At 44.1% G+C, this 16,007-nt stretch overlaps 1 pseudogene; it reads left to right on the top strand.

The window, feature by feature from the left end:
• The first annotated feature begins 6,730 nt into the window (after positions 1–6,730).
• LOC121478677 lies at positions 6,731–13,897 on the top strand (annotated as a pseudogene).
• Positions 13,898–16,007: the final 2,110 nt, after the last annotated feature.

Raw genomic sequence — 16,007 nt, 5'->3', positions numbered from 1 at the left:
GGCCATTTGTATTCAGTGCATTGCATAGTCCTCCCACCATCCTCCAGGGAGGGCAGACCCAGGCATTGTCCAGGCAGGAGGCACTCCAGAAGACAGTGTGGCCATGAGCTCTTGATAGTGGACACGGAGCAGGCAGTCAAGGCATGGGTGCACAGACAGACCAGATGGGGGCCCCAACAGTGGGGCCCCTATACCACAGGGTATGGAGAGCGGGACTGGGAGGCCTGACTTAGATTCAATAATTGAGACAAGACCTTGTAACAGGTAGCCTTTATAGCACATGACTTCAAATATTTATTTTGTTTATGAGTTTTTCCTACTCCCAAGCAAGTGGTTGGATCCTTTGTGCTGCTTGTTCCCAACAGGGAATAGATGAGTTCAAAATCAACCCTACCCCTTGTTTGGGAAGCAGGGGAGGGAAGGAGAGGAGGAGCCTCTCCAGAGTAGTGGAAAGCTGTGCCCCAGTCACTGGTGGTACCCAGTGAGATGAACTTAAGAGGCTCACAGTTTTGGAGTGTCTTCCAAGCTAGGCAAAGACCCCCCCCCAAGCATTGGAGCCACCCCCTTCTGGAGCCCCTCAGAGTTGGCCATGAGGACAGCAGCAGTGACCCAGATAAGCTGAGGAATTAGCTGAGTGAGAGGTCCTCACCCACCTTTAAGGTCACTCATGAACATCCCAAGGCTTGTGAGACCCTAAAAGGAGGAAACACCCCCGTGACCACAGATTTAATTTCTGCTGCAGCACAGCGGAGGGGAGCCAAAAAAATTCATTTGCTTTGCAGCTTTGCAGAAAACAAAGTCTGCTATTTCTCTTACCCAGCTTGAGTTTATGAGTTAACCCCTGAAGGCGGGAAGCTAGCTCCTGAAGGAGTAGCCAGGAGAGGAATTTGGGGGATGAGGGTCGATGTCAGGAAGAGCGAATTGCATAAAGCCAAGAGGTGAGACTGGCATTACAAGCAAGGCGGGCAGGTAAGCCAGGGGAGCTAGGAGAGTGGCCCCAATCAGATCTTATTTTATCACATAGAAGTTACTCTAGGTTTGAGCAACTAAGAACAGTGGAACGGCAGAAAAGCTTTTGCAGTGGCTCAAGAGAGATGAAGGTGGCTTGAGCTCGCCAGACAGAGGTGGACTAAGAGGGACCAGGAATATCTCTTAGAGGGAGAATTATCCAGATGGGCCCAGTGAGAGGTGTATTTCAGGAGGCCAGCACCCTGATCGTGGTTGTGGGGTTCAAAAGAAACTGGAGTGCCCAGTATGAGCATTGTCCTTGTGACCCAGGGGCAGGTGCTCTGAGCCAGATGCAGGACTCTAGATGCAGCCCCCGCCCCCTAGAAAAGTAGGATCTGCATCCCTGAGCTGCCCATCCTTTGAAGCCCAACTTAGACCCACTTCTTAATAAGAGAGTAACAGTAACGGTGACACCCGCAGTTAACTGAGCGATTCTGAGTGCTTCAGGCACAGGATCTCTAGCCCTCACATCCACTTTTGAAGGTGGACATTGGCCTCGTGATCACGAGATGGTAACTCAAAATTGAACAACCTGTTCCAAGTTGAAACCACTCCAGTAGTAGATGGATTGCAACCAAGGCTGGTTAATCTCCAAACCCATGTCCTCTCCCTGGACCATGAGGCCACCCCTGTGAGATCTCTTCTGTGACCACTTCTCTCTGAAATGGGTAGGAAATCCTATTGGAACACTTAGTACTTTGAAATGTTTGCCTTGTTTCTATAAGAAAAGATCTGTAAGATCTTTAAGATCTAAAAAAAAAATTGTTAGGGACCCAGGAGTCATGAAACCATTAAAAATTCCACGTATTACCAATCCCATACATAACTCTTATAACTTACAACGTTATCACTATGAGTCGTACTGTTTCTGGGTTTTTTTCGAGGTTAATTGGCTAAAGGTGTATTTTCTGATTTGGGTGCCTTGGAAGTGGACAGCTTAATGTCAACGCTACCTACCCAGCAGGGGGCGCTCAATTCCTTTGACAAAGTGAATCACAGACCGCTTTCAGCGGACTGACCATCCTGAATAAATGTGGTCTTTTGGTTGGCAGTGATTCTGCAGATCTTGGTTGCCCGAGGTGCTGGGTCGGGGTTTGTGTTGACCCCTGAGGTTCTGTCCAGCCACCCTCAATGGGTTCACTTACTTAGTGGGGCCCTCACTTGTGTTTTTTGGGGGCGGGGGGCAAGTGAGGGCACATGGACCATGAGGGCAGTTAGAACTTCAATTACAGAAAAAGGTAGCCAGAATCAGGAATTGTGCCAGCCTGTGACTCCAAACCATATTCATAGTCTGCCCTGGGGACTCTTTCATTAAGCTAGTTCCCAGCTCTCTGTGTTAAATTATTTTGGAGAATTTAGGCATCATCCTAGAGTGATCCATTAGGCTCTAGAAGTTTTCCAACGTTTCCTGTCCTGATCTGGCCCTGTTTTACCCACAGTTACATTTGTTCCCCACTTCCTTGCCATGGTGCGCCCTGTCCGTGAGCACCTATAGAAAGTAGTGGAAGAGGGATTCCTGGGTGGCTCAGTGGTCGAGCGCCTGCCTTTGGCTCAGGGCGTGATCCTGGATTCCTGGGATTGGGTCCCACATCAGGCTCCCTGCATAGAGCCTGCTTCTCCTTCTGCCTGTGTCTCTGCTTCTCTGTCTCTCTCTGTCTGTCTGTGTGTGTCTCTCTCATAAATAAATAAAATCTTAAAAAAAAAGAAAAAAAGAAATTAGTGGAAGAGCAGAAGGAGATGGTACTGAAAGGCATCTGAATGGTCTCAAGTAGACTTCACAGCTTATGGCCTTCCAGGCCCTGGTTCTGGCCTTGGCCCCTGCCCTTGGGCCAACTAGGATCCACATCATGGACATGCAACCTGTGTAACCACACAGGTTGCATTCAGAAGAGTCTGCTGAGGCTGTCTTGAAATTCTTAACAATTGTTGAACACGAGAAATTACATAGCTGGTCCTTAAAACTATGGCAGCCATCTGTAGGAGTTCCATGTTGAACAGTGACCACGTGGACCCAGCAAATGCCCTTGACTGAGAATGAAAATTCAAGCCACGAATATTCTGTGTTTGGGGTATCAAAAAAGCAGGCATATCCAGCAGGAGCGACAAGGAAAAAAACGGGCAGACCTCCAGGCATCCTGAAAGGCAGTCCTGCTCCTACAGACCCTTTGCTGAAATTGTTTCCTGAGCTTGAGTGAGTCCTCTGTCATTGTCACCACCTGAAAGCTAGCCCATCCGACCCATGGGGTAAGAGGGTAGGTAGACAAACACTAGAAGTCATTAGGCCAGGTTTTGTGGACAGCTGAGAGAACTTGAAGCAAAGTTACCACCCAATCCCAGGGCATGTCTGTACCTAATTTTTTTTTTAAAGATTTTATTTATTTATTCACGAGAGATAGATAGATAGATAGAGAGAGAGAGAGAGAGAGATAGGCAGAGACATAGGCAGAGAAAGAAGTAGGCTCCACGCAGAGAGCCCAATATGGGACTTGATCCCGGATCTCAGGATCACACGCTGAGTCAAAGGCAGACGCTCAACCCCTGAGCCACCCAGGCGTCACTCTGTGCCTAAATTTTATCCATCTTTTAGCCAACTACTATATGAACTTAGACTCTGTTGCACTAGGTACAGCAATGCACTTGTCTCGGAATAAAGCCTCTGACTGAAACAAGATACAAGAACAATGGTCAACACCTTAGCTCATGAAGGGCTCCTACCTTGGTTCTTATTTCCATTTACCCTATCATGTTGAACCATATGGAAAAGCTGTTTTCATAGGGCAAAAATAGGCACAATTTCCTGTTGTTAGCCAATTTTATCCTTACCTAGAGCCAGTTGCACATGTACACACATATCCACACTGGATATGATGATGGGAGGCGGGAGCCGACAACGGGTGGAGAATTTGAAAACAACCAAGTGACTCCAAAGGAAGTGAGGGAGGTTGATGTATAAACCCATCCCAGTTTCTCCGCCTTCCCTGGTGAGTCAGATCCCGTTTATCGTGGGGCCACCACCCAAGGGCAAAGGGGGTTTTCCTCCACCCACACCATGATCTTGCCTCCACTCTCCTGGCATCTCTGCCCACGCTTCCTCCCCACATGTCATCTAAGTCCCAAGAAGTATCCTTGCGCCCATCACCATGTGCACAGACTGGTACTCACTCTGGCACATGGTCTAACTGCGGGACTTCTCGAGGAACAGAAGGGAGGCAGTGTCCCTGCCTCCCTGCCAATGGGGATGTCCTACCCCCTGTCATCAGGACCCCACACGGCCTTCTCCAGCTCAGCCCAGGCAGATGGGAACATGGGCTGGCCTAGGGACACCCTTCTGTCCGGTCCCATCCTTCTCACCCTTGGCTCTCCACTGCCCTCCTGCCAGCTTCTGGGCTGTCAGCAATCAGGGCTGTGCAGATGCTGAGAGCTCCTCCTTCCCCTCCACCCACAGCTCCTGCTCACACAGGACTACCCTCTGGGAGACCAGGTGCTCCTGAGTCTCAGTACTCAGCCTGGGAGGACGGGCAGCAGTGGCTGCAGTTATCTAGAAAAAATGAGCCCCGGGCTGGGTCCCAGAGCCCACAGACTGCTGCCTGCCTCTCTCACCTAGTTTCCCTCCTTCTCTGTCAACCAAGCAGCAAGCTTTATGTCCCTGGGTTCCTATTCCTCTTTCTTGCTGTTTGCCTCTGATTTTAGCATTTATCTAAATATCTTACCCCACATTAGACCTCTTTTTCTTCTTTCATGTTGCAAATACCTTTAAAGTAGAACTCAGGTCAAGTTTGCACCTTGTTTCATTTCACATGAGTTACTTATTTAAAATTACATGTAAGTACACCCTATATAGGCTGCTACAAAATATAGCAGCTGAGAGTACAGACCAAAATATAGCAGCTAAGAGTACAGACCGTGGAGGCAGAAAAAGGCAGAAAAATACAGGTTCGGAACCCAGTGTGGAACACACCAGCTGCCCATTCCCAGACCAGTTATTTACCTTTCTGAACCTCGGTTTCTGGATCGGAAAGAAGGTTGACAGTACTGCTCATGTGATAGGCTCATGGGGGTGCCAAACGAGCAAACACGAGTAAAGTGCTCAGAACAGTTTCTGGCATATGGTAAGCGCTTGATAAACATTAGCTATTGTTTGTTTTCAATATAATAAAACATTTAAGCATTTCAAAAGAATTCTACACTGGTACTCTGAAGTCAAGCAAAGAATAATTTTAGTGTGCAAATAATCATCCCCAAGAGAGTCAGTCCTCAGGAGAGAAATTTTGCATAGTAGAAACAGCAGTGAAATAGGAGGCTGAAGATCTGGGTTCAAATTCTAGCCCCACCACTACCTGTGTGACCAGGAGCCTGCCTGTCATCATCTCTGAGTCTACACTACAGGGCTGGGAAGTAAAATAAGTACAGAGCACTCAAAACTGTTTTGGAGTTACAAAGAACTATATACACTTAAGTTAGATATCATCATTTATTTACTCTGTAAATTTTTAATTTGTTCTCCATGTTTCATACAACCTCTTAATGCTAATTTAAACATAATAAATATAAATATACTTGTAGTCATATCTGTATGTGAATTTGCATAAGCATGCTTTTAAAAGTCTGGAAGGAAAGGCAACAGATTATTGGTGGTCACCAATAATCTGAGGACAAAGGCCAGACTGAGGTGTCTGAGGACAAAGGTCAGACTGACCAAAAAGGAAACTGTCATATCTTGCTTTATTTCCCAAAAAAGTGGCAGGGTTATGGGTAATTTAAAAAAATAAGGTAGCTATTGTGAAATCAGAGTAGCATTGTTTCAAAAAATATTCTCACAGGTTTCAAATACAAATTGGAATGTGGGTTAAAACTTGTGTCAGCATTCAGTAGCTTTCATTCTACTGACATTCAGCAGGAGCACCAACACTTTGCAAAGCACTGTGGGAGATGCCAGGCTGGATCACATGGGGGATCCTACCTGAGATGACATGTTAGACCAGATAAAACACATATGCCAAGGGCGATAATCTAGGAAGAAAGTGGTCAATGATGGGACAGCGGGGTGGCTCAGTGGTTGAGTGTCTGTCTGCCTTTGGCTCATGCCGTGATCCTCCAGTCCTGCATCAGATTCCCCACAGGGAGCCTGCTTCTCCCTCTGCCTATGTTTCCATCTCTCTATGTGTGTCTCTCATGAATAAAATACAATCTTTTTATAAAGTGGGGGGTCAGTGTTCCTGGTGCACTACAAGTGCTCATGAAATACTTGCTGGATAGATGGACAAATGGATGGATGAGTGGGTGGATGGATAAATAAACTGATAATAGAAATCTTCTCCCACAGAAGAGGGGAATCAAAAGGGGAATAATCAGGGCACCCGGCTAGCTCAGTTGGTAGAGCATGTGACTCTTGATCTCAGGGTCACAAAATTGGGAATACAGATTACACCTAAAAAAGTAAATTAAGTAAATTAAATTTAAAAGTAAATTAAAAGTAAAAAGTATTAAGAAGAGGAATAATCTACAACTGAGGAAATTCAGGAAAGCCTTATGGAAAAGACAGCCTTTGAAAGGCTAAATTTATAAGTCTAGAGATGAGAAGCAGACTTGGCAAGGGGCCTTTTTGTTGATACCTTCTCATTTCCAATTCAATACTAGTGTTTCCCTCCTTCTCTCTCTTCCTTCCAACTAAGAGTAGAGCTGATATCTTTCAAAATGGGAAGTTTTTTTTGGGGGGGTTACAATGACTGGGATGATGGAGAAGTGGATATCAGAGAACACTGCTGCATTTAGTGGTATGTTGGCCAGGGCTGTTAACTATATTACAAAAAAGAATTGTTCCATCCAAACTACCAATGGTGACCACATTGAGAAATACCCAGTAAGTGAGAGAAGTATCAGGAACAGAATATTACAATGTCACAAAGAAAATGCTGACAAAGATAGCTACACAAGTTTTTGGCTTTTGTCACCCAAATCAAATCATGTGATCTCCCTTCTAGGGAAGAAGCCAGGAAGTCATGTTGGAAAGGCCCATAGGGGTTGTTGAACAGACAGAGCTACTCAAAAGAACTTAGACCTTGGTCTCAAGGAAAAGGAGACACAATCAAGGAGGAATTATCTTGTCATATCTGTACTTAAGGAAACACCAAAACTCTATTTTAAAGAGACCCAAAATGTGAAGGGGTAAGGTAATTTTTTTAAAGCTTTACCCTGGTTCTGCATCAGAGAGAGCTAAGAGGTCATACTATGTTTTAAAATTTTCTCCAAATTTAAAGTATGATCAAAAAATAAATTCATTCAACAAATTATGCTGAGACAATTGGCTTTCTTTCTGGGTAAACAAACAAACAAACAAAATTAAACTAGATCCCTACCTCACATCACATATTCAAGATGGTTTAAAGAATTAAATCTAAAAAATTTTTGAAGATGTTAGGAGAAAATGTAGTTGTATACTTTAGGAACCTTGAGGTAGGAGAGGCCTTCCTAAGTAAGCTACAAAACCAAAGGACCATAAAGTACAAAAATAGTTAAGATCTTTGCATAACAAAAACAAAAAGTTAAAAGAATAGAAGCTGGTTGTAACATATATAAGAGACAAAGGATTATTTTTTGGATAATCTACAAAGCTTCTATAAATTAGTAAGAAAATGGTAGCCCTGAATGAAAAATGGGCAATAGGGATAATCAGGCAACTCACAGAAAAAAAAGATATAAAACATGAAAATATGATTATGGCAGATATTTCAGATTGATTCATTCAGTTCCATGCCTACTACCTTGTAGCTTGCCTTGAGGCACACTGGAACCTAAAAAACTAATGCCTAACAATCCCCAGGCTTCCCTGGAGCTGAGATTCTGCATGCAACCTGGGTTCCCCTGGGAGAAATACCCTCAAGAAGTCTACTGACTCGGGACACCTGGGTGGCTCAGTGGTTGAGCATCTGCCTTTGGCTTGGGGCATGATCCTGGAGTCCCAGAATCGATTCCCACATCGAGCTCCCTGAAAAGGCTGCCTCTGTCTCTGCCTCTGTCTCTGTGTCTCTCATGAATAAATAAATCAAATCATTAAGAAAAAAAGAAAAAGAAAGAAATCGATTGACTCTTGGTAGCACACAGGATTAAGGTGGGGGAGGGGTCCTTATTTTTTGTTTGTCCATCCGCCCACCCCCCACCCCTGCCCCTGTATCAACATAGCAGCAATCTCACTGTCTAGATACAGTCTCCAGCTTCATGGGTGCTTGTACAGGATGTAGGGTGTCTACAATGCAGCTGAGGCAGTATGATCCTGGATGCCAGGTGTGTCTGAGGCTTCCTGGTTTCCAGATTACCAAGTCAGCAGTTAATGCACAGCATCCCAAATTCCCAGTTTCCTGGTCATGGAAGGAGCATTTCCTTTGGCGGGTTGGTTCTGAGCTGGAGTTCTGAGAGTCAGTCCTGCTTTTCCACCTGATGTAACAAAATTGGAAGCACCCAATTCCCTATTTTAAATCAAGCGTTTCCCCTACCCTTTTCTACCTAGCTTTCTACATAAACTAAGCAGAGAGGCTTCTGTCTTCTGTAGCTGAACTCTGACACAATGGTCAGCCTTATTAAAAATCGAAGAAATGCTAATTAAACCAACAATGAAATGATTTCTTTCATTAGAATGTAAACAAAAAGAAGGCTAAAATTCAGTGCTACTGAGGGTAAGGGAAAACTGGGCCCTCTTCTGGAGGTTGTGTGTGTCATTGCAACCGTTTTGAAGAGCAGTTTGGCAGGATCTCCCCAGATATAAAATGTACATCCTATCAAACCCAGCATTCTACTTCCAGGCATCTGTCAATGAGAAATCCTGCTACATGTCCCCAAGAAAACATTTTCCACAGATATCAATTGCGTCATTGTGAGTAATGGAAAAATAATAATATATAGCTGAATTGTCCATCAATATGTGGTAGTTAAGAAAATTACGGTACAACCATTCTTTGGAATATTTTGCAGTCGTTAAGGAATGAGGCAAAGCTCCAAGCACTAATATGGAAAGATCTCAGATATATTTCCAAGTGAAAAATAAATGGCAAAACAGCATGTATAGTATGATCTCACTGATGTTTAAAAACACGTGTAACAAAACATGTTTCTATCGAAACATGTGTATGTCTGGATAAACACAGACAAAGGTCAGGAAGGACACAAACCAAGCTACTCTATGGGGGGGAGGGGGCGTGGGCAGAGGAGGGCCTTTGGCAGGGCTTTTGCTTCTACCCTCTCATCTGTACTATCAATGTTTGAATATTTTACAATAAGAATTATTATATTAAAATGTCATGTATTAAACGAACTTAATTTTTAAAAATGTAAAAAAATAAAAATAAAACAAAAAGGTAAAAAAATAGAACGTCATATATTAAGTAATTATATTAACACATAAATTAAAAGGTTATAAAACACTGTAGGGGCAAGATTCCAATTTTCAAATGCCTAACTAGAAGATATATAGACATTGATCTGTCTGTCATGTCTCTATTTATCCAGAAAGGAAGAAAGCAAATATGACAAAATTAACATGTGTTGGATCTAGGTTGAGTGATATGGGTATTCATTTGCACTATTCTTTCAACCTTTCCATATTTTAAAGCTTTTTCCTAATAAAAAGTTGGAAATAAAAGTACCTCAAATACACATCCTTGAACACACACACACACTTTCCCGATGCAAGCAGATTGTTTTCAGAGATGGGGGCAAATCTCATGGCTTGCAAAACTGCTAAAAAAGCAAAAAAGTATTGGCAGTCCTTCCCACTGACTCCTCAGAGCAAGTGCGCCTCACTCTGGGAGCCAGGCTCCTGAGAAATGTTCTGAAGCTTCTGTGTGCACTAACTGGGATGGACAGCAGCCCCCTGCCCAGTCCCTCTGCAGCCAGGGCCAGGACCTACTGGGGAGCAAGGACCCAGCTGGCCCTCTGCCTCCCTTCCTATAGAGGTAGATAGCTCATGGCCAAGGGCACCTTTAATATCAAATATGCCCTACCACGAGTGCATATTTCTGAAACCCCATGAGAGGTGAGGTGGCCTTTGGTCAGAAGGAGACCTGGGGGCGCCTTCAGGCCACACCAGGGGGCTTTGAAAAGATTCCATTCACTTGAACTGTTCTACTCAAGACCCCTCATTCAATCCTCATCCTAGTGTTTATTTTTGACATAACAGTATGAGGAGAATGGGGGGGAAAAAGGAATTGCAAAAAAAAAAAAAGGAACTGGAATTTTAATGAGAACCATCTGGAGTCTTTGCCAAGGGTATAATGTTTGGTACAAGAAAGTAATTCCTCAGCTTAAATGAGGAAAAGAGAAATGGAGGAAATCGTTATGTTGTGCTTACAACCCCAAAACTGAGGCTGAACAGAACCACCTAGAACATGCACATCCCACAGGAACGGGGCTGGGACGGGTCTGTGGAGAGGCGGTGGAGTGCGCCTCTCTCGGCTCCCGCGGTCACAGTGAGGAGGAATGTTTGTCCTCTGCCAAGGAGACTTTGAGGGATGGGTTGTGGTGGGCCCTGGGCCAGCGCCTGGAATCTGGGTAACCATGGAAACGGGCCCGCGGGTGACAACAAACACGGGATGGAATTTCAGCATTCGCAGCCAGGCCAGGGAGGAATGGGAAAGTTTGGGAAAGTTTTTGTTTTTAACCCAAGGATGGAGAAGGCACAGGAGCGAGCCACGGTGTTCTAGATAAGTGCTCCCTGCACAGGACCCCCACAGAGTCACAGGGAGCCAGAGTCTCTCAGAGGCTCTATTCCCACTTTATCCTTTTCATTTGTTTATAACCCACCTCATTCCACCAAGGATTCCATGGGGTAAAAGCTACTCCTGAGGGGTCTCCGTGCACAGCCAGATCCCTGTCCTCCTCAAGCCAGTGTAATCACGGATCTTGAGGACATCCACCCACTGTGGGCATTTCAGTGCATCCTCTCAATGCATCCTCAAAACAGCCCTGCAGCCAGGGGGGCCAGATCCTCCCTTACAGAGGGGGAAACGAAATTCAGAAAGCCAAGATTATCCAGAAGCAGAGGAGCTTTCTTCCCCAGCCTAAGCCCATCTTCCCTGCACGATGCCATTATACCTGTCATCTTTATTCTGGAAACAAATGAGTAATTGTGGTCATCAGCATTGATGAAGCAGAGAAGGAAAGCATCTACACCTACCTGTGTGCAAATAAACGCCACTCATCCATGTAGCTGCAGAAGCGGGCCTTGACTGAATGGAAAAAGATTTATATGATGGAAGGAAGAAATTTTTATAGAGTTAGTGGGCTGAAAAATTAAAGAACCATGAAGTCTAGAATTTTCTTCTCTGAGGTAGTTAGAATGGCTGGCGTCATGCCTGGACAGATCAGGGCCTTGAGAGTAAAGGAACCATAAAAACATCCACTGCAGGCTCTTTGCTTTACAGGTGGGGAAACCAAGGTAGAATCAAAGACTGGGCCCCATAACCAGTACAAGGCTCTCTTCTTGACAGTACGTCCCAGAAGCCCCCAAACAAGCCCATAGTAGACCGTCAGAGTCCATAGTGGGGTTCAGGTGAAATAGTATCAATTAGCAGGATTAAAACAGGAGGTGGTAATAATAATTGTTATGGAACAGAGGACTGTTAAGTCTGGGATCAGACTGGAGGGTGCAGGATGGGTGAGGAGGGGAAATGTGCAGGATGGATTGGCACCCTGCAATACTGAGATCCACCTGGCAAGACAATCCATTTTAGTTTTGCTGTTACAACCATGATTAGTTAAGAGGGAACCTCTGCTCTGAAAAGAGAAAGAGACTCAACGGTTAAGAATTTAGCAAAGAAGATAGTTTTAAATCAGCAAAGTTATATAACTCTATAACAGTTTCAAGAAACCATCTTGAAATTTCATTAGCAAAAAATGCCTCTGGATAAGCCAACAGGAAATAAGAAGTGCAAGGAATTTCTGGAAATAGGAGTGTTTTTTTGTGTTTGTTTGTTTTTAAAGTGAAAAAAGAAGTTTTAAGGAAAAAGGAAGCCCTGACCCACATAAAGATAGGGTTTCAGTAAAACTAATTTGAGAGTTAAGAGGGAAAGTGTAAGCCTCAGCCATGGAGTGAGCTCCCAGGCCCTTGAGGGCTTTATGTGGGCTGCTGAGAACAACTGCAATCCCCGAAAAATGGGCTCAGGAAACAGAGCCAGCTTCACACTAAAAAAGAAGTTTCATTTGCTGAAAAATAACAAATCCACATGAGGCTGTCCAAAGCCCTGTTGAAGTTTACAGAGTAACTTAAAAATGGTTTCAGCACTTAATCCAGGAATATCTGCTGTTTATACCAAAGTCACCGATTCTCCCTAAAGCTCTGCTTTGTGACTTTTTATCCTGAATAACTGTTTCTCTCATTCAGTCATAAAAATGGGAGGGAACGTGTCATTTTTTTTCTCAGCAAATGTTTTTGACAGCTTGCTCTATGGCAGGCCCTGAATACAGTGCTGCTATCACGTCAGACTCTTACTGCCTCTTGCTTGGACTGAATACCATTTCTGAATGTCTAATATCAAAATGCAGAGTCCATTGTGTATTGATGAGCCTTCTATAAAATGTTGAGAGTTTTCCACCTTCAAATACTATAAGTACTATGCAAGCTTAAGGAGGCCACTGCTCATTCCTAATGAGAATCTTCTGTTTATGATTCATGGATTAAACCCTTATAAATGGCTTCATGTACATGCCTAAAATATGCGGATCCACAGGACGTCTGAGAGTATTCATGTAAGTATGTATCTGCTCGTGAGAAAGTGTGTGTGGGAGGGAAGGACAGAGTAGAAATTGTTTTCATTTTAAAAAGCTAGAGGGGCAAGAAGCAACTATGCATATACATCATTAAAGAAATGAGTGCAGCTCTCTCCTCCAGCCATCCATGTGCCAGAAGGAAAGAAGGCTAAGGGGAAGAAGGTGGCCCTGGCCCCTGCTGTCATGAAGAATCAGGAAGCCAAGAAGGTGATCAATCCTCTGTTTGAGGGAAGGCCAAGAATTCTGGCATCAGACAAGACATCCAGCCCAAAAGGGACCTCACCCGCCTTGTTAAATGGCCTCGTTACATCAGGCTGCTGTCGCAAAGAGCTATTCACTATAAACGTCTAAAAGTGTCTCCTGCAGGGGCACCTGGGTGGTTCAGTGGTTGAACGTCTGTCTTTGGCTCAGGTCGTGATCCCGGGGTCCCAGGATCAAGTCCTGCACTGGGGTCCCTGCAGGGAACCTGCTTCTCCCTAGTCCTATGTCTCTGCCTCCCCCTCTGAGTTTCTCATGAATAAATAAATAAAATTTTTAAAATAAATAAATAAATAAAAGTGCCTCCTGTGATTAACCAATTCACCCAGGCCTTGGACGGCCAAACAGCTACTCAACTGCTTAAGCTGACCCACAGATACAAACCAGAGACAAAGCAAGAGAAGCAGCAGAGATTGTTGGCTCTGGATGAAAAAAAAAAAAGCTGCTAGCAAAGGGGATGTCTCCACTCAGAGGCCTCCTGTCCTTCAAGCTGGGGTTAATACTGTCACCACCTTAGTGAAAAACAAGAAGGCTCAGCTGGTAGTGATCGCACATGATGTAGGTCCCATGGAGCTGGTTGTCCTCCTCCCTGCCCTGTGTCATCAGATGGGGTTTCCTGCTACATTATCAGGGGAGGGCCAGGCTGGGGCATCTGGTCCACAGGAAGACCTGTACCACTGTCACCTTCACACGAGTTAACTCGGAAGACAAAGGAGCTCTGGCTAAGCAGGTGGGAGATGTCAGGACCAATGACGACAGATGTGAGGAGATCTGCTGTCACTGGGGAAGCATCATCCTCCGTACAAAGTCGGTGGCTTGCATTGCCAAGGTCAAAAAGGCAAAGGCTAAAGAACTGGCCACCAAACTGGGCTAAGTGTACACTGTTGAGTTTTCTGTACATAAAAGCAATTAAAAGTTATCTTTCAAAAAAGAAGTGAATGTACATAAGGCGTAATGAGGGGAGAAGCCAGTGCATTTCCAAATTGTCAGTCCTTTAGCTCTTGAAAACATTACTCTTTAAAGGGAAACCATGGGCTGGTGTTTGTTCTCTCAGTAATTACATTCTTCTTCTTCTTCTTCTTCTTTTTTTTTTTTTTTAATTTCAGTGATTTTTAAAAGCCAATTCAAACCTTTTTATTTTTTTATTTTTTTAAAGATTTTGTTTATTTATCTGACAGAGAGAGAGAGCGCCAGAGACCACAAGCAGAGCGGCAGAGCGGCAGAGCGGCAGAGGGAGAGGGAAAAGAAGACTCCCCACTGAGCAGGAACCCCCGCCCCCCAATACGGGGGCTCCATTCCAGGACCCTAGGATCATGACCTGAGATAAAGGCAGATGCTTAATCGACTGAGCCACCCTGGAGGCCTTCAAACCTTTTTAAAAATCACTTTTATCCTTTTGTTTAAAAAACTATTTTATCCTTTTATAAAAATATTTATTTAAAAAATCTTTATTATTCAAATGCTCGTTACTTTAGTGATTATTAAACTGGGAGAAAGAGTCCCTTGCTGTTGGCATGGAGGCATCCCCACCATCACATCATGCAGTGCTAGCCCTAGTTGAAAAGGCCTTAGAGAAGTCACCTCAGCCCAGATGCCCAAATGTTTTTCATGAGAAAGTTTTCTCCAGACAAGGTGTCCCTTTCTGACCAACTTCACATTGTGCCCACTGGGTAAGCAGAAGCCTATGTACTAGAGGTGCTCTGAGTGAGGAGCACCCTGAAGACCCCTTCCTGCCCCCTCCCTGGCCTGTCCCCACAGCTTGCTTCTTGCCTTCATGGGAAGAAGCAACCAGAAACATTGGCCCTACTACTCAAATACCCTATATTGTGTGAAATTGATGAGTATCACTTCTGTTTTTGCCAAGATGCCTAGGTGAAGCTGGAGTTTTCAACAATAATTCTAATGAAAACTATGGGCCAGAAAATGTTGAAGTCCAGTTTGTATTATTCTGTCAAATAGAGAAGCCAAACAAGCAAACCTGTATCCAGGTAATATTCTGTATCCAACAAGGAAATCTGCAATTTCATTATATCATTTAGGATGCTTTGGCTTGCAAGTAAAATGAAACTCAACTAACAGAAGCTTAAGCAACAAGGGAATTTATTATTTCCTACAACCAACCCAGATCTAGGGCTGATTAATTCCACAACTAAATGACATCATCCAGAACCCAGGTTCTTATCCATCTTTAAGGCCCTTGTGTCCTCCTCAGCTGTCGGTTTGCTCCCTTCATGGTCATAAGACAGTGGCCACAAACTCTGGGCAACAGATCCTCATATCAGAAGCAGAAGGTGATTATCTTTTCTCACAGGTTCAGGGATGTGTAGATGGTAAAATCAGAACCTTTGAGGGCTTAGTTGTGAATGTGGAGCAGAGGGGAGTATCACACACACACACACACACACACACGCACAGGTTGGATAGAGCCATGTGGGCTGCTGGATACCATCTTGTAATTGATTTTGCGGTGAGTGCATATTTGAGAATGACCTGAATATTCAGAGGAGAGAAGGACCAAGCCAAGAGGCAGGTGGAACTGGAAACAAATGTTATGCTGAAGCCACGTACGCCCTTGCCCTTTATAGTTACGTGAGCCAATAAATTCCCTGTTTGACAGGACAATTCAGGGAGAATTTTCTGTCACCCACAACACACAGACTTCATTCATACACCTTACTTGTATAATTTTTCCAATCCTAGACTAATCTTCCAATTTTGTTTTGCTTTTTAAAAATACTTCAAGTTGAGACATTCTATAATATACGTGGCCAGTATTGTGTAAAAGTGACAAGGTCATAATGAACAAAGATAGAAATAGTCATAGATTAGAGGAGTCTAAGGAGACATGAGAACTAAATGCAATGTAGTATCCTGGCTTGGATACCTGGAACAGAAAAAGGATATTAGTGGGAAAACTAGGGAAATCCAAAGAAAGTCTGTAGCTTCGTGCATAGTAGTACACCTATGTCAGTTTCTTAGTTTGG

This window comes from Vulpes lagopus, chromosome 19 (genome assembly GCF_018345385.1).
Source record: "Vulpes lagopus strain Blue_001 chromosome 19, ASM1834538v1, whole genome shotgun sequence".
NCBI lineage: Eukaryota > Metazoa > Chordata > Mammalia > Carnivora > Canidae > Vulpes > Vulpes lagopus.
Note: the sequence above shows the minus strand (reverse complement) of the source record. Positions and strands in the feature narration are given on the sequence as shown.